The 1,261-nt window shown below is 42.1% G+C and overlaps 1 pseudogene; it reads left to right on the forward strand.

Annotated features, from left to right (window-relative positions):
• The first annotated feature begins 898 nt into the window (after positions 1–898).
• LOC126428516 (5S ribosomal RNA) lies at positions 899–1,016 on the forward strand (annotated as a pseudogene).
• The last annotated feature ends 245 nt before the right edge of the window (positions 1,017–1,261 follow it).

Below are 1,261 nucleotides of genomic sequence, written 5' to 3' on the forward strand. Positions count from 1 at the left end.
GGCCTAGTTAAATGGTGACCGTTGTTTGAAACGTTTTTCAGAAGATTTACTAGTGCTCTGTGTTTCTTGTAATCAAATGATTTTATGTTGGCGCTTTCGAAGCCTGCACCCTGTTAATACAGTTGTCCATGTGTAAAATGCTTAAGGTCAAAGTTGAGAATTTGTCAGTAGTGTAACGTGTTCCTTTACACGCTTACGCATACATCGAGTTAAAGGTTCTGCCGAGTGTTTCTATGTTTCAGAGTTACTGGAATGTCTTTGTAATTTCCCGCAAAAACTTTTGATTGTGCCAGCGCCTGGGCGGGGAGCCTATATGGGAGTTAGAATTTCTGAAGTTTGTCCGTAATTCTTTTTTTTTAATAAGGGAAAATAAAGTGAGGGGTATTCGTGCCTGGCAACGTTAAGTTTGTAACTGACCGTTTAATAAGTGCTTCTTTAACGGATTGAAATAGGAAGTTTATAAGGGTATTTAGTGAAGAATGTTAAGTGTGGCCATCTTAATTTAATAACTGGTTTTAAGGAGTTTTATGAAGAGGCTATGTGAAGTAATTGATAATTGCCATGCTAAAGGTTCCTATAAGTGCCTGACGCATTAAGTTTTTATAACTTTCTCTTAAGGGACTGTTTATTTGAGTACTGAGTACATTGGGTTTCTAACTGTATTTGCAAAGCTTTATCTAGTGGCTCGTCCACAATTTGTAATTGTCAAATTTCTTAAAAGGCGTAATGTCAATAAACTGTCTTAATTATAAATTGTGACTACCAACCATGATTCCATCCCGGTTCCTCTTTTATGGTATCTAAGATATGGTGGGTAAGAGTGGAACGAAAAGGGATCCACGTGCCAGAGTTGTTTGATCAAAACTGGTAATATTAATAATGTGATGTACAGCTATTGGCCAACGGCCTTGCCACAGTGGTAACACCGGCTCCCATCAGATCACCGAAGTTAAGCGCTGTCGGGCTGGGCTACCACTTGGATGGGTGACCACCCAGTCTGCCTAGCGTTGTTGGCAAGCGGAGTGCTCTCAGCCGTCATGAGGCAAACTCAAGAGCTGCGTCATTGACAAGTAGCGACTCCTGTCTCTTAAATTGACATACGGCCGGGAGAGCGGTGTGCTGACCACATGCTCCGTCATACATGCATCCAGTGACGCTTGTGGTCTGAGGATGACACGGCGGCCGAACGGTACCGTTGTGCCTTCATGGCCTGTTCGGGCAAAGTTTAATTACACTACTGGCCATTAAAATTCCTACACCA

Source organism: Schistocerca serialis, chromosome 12 (assembly GCF_023864345.2).
Source record: "Schistocerca serialis cubense isolate TAMUIC-IGC-003099 chromosome 12, iqSchSeri2.2, whole genome shotgun sequence".
Taxonomy (NCBI): domain Eukaryota; kingdom Metazoa; phylum Arthropoda; class Insecta; order Orthoptera; family Acrididae; genus Schistocerca; species Schistocerca serialis.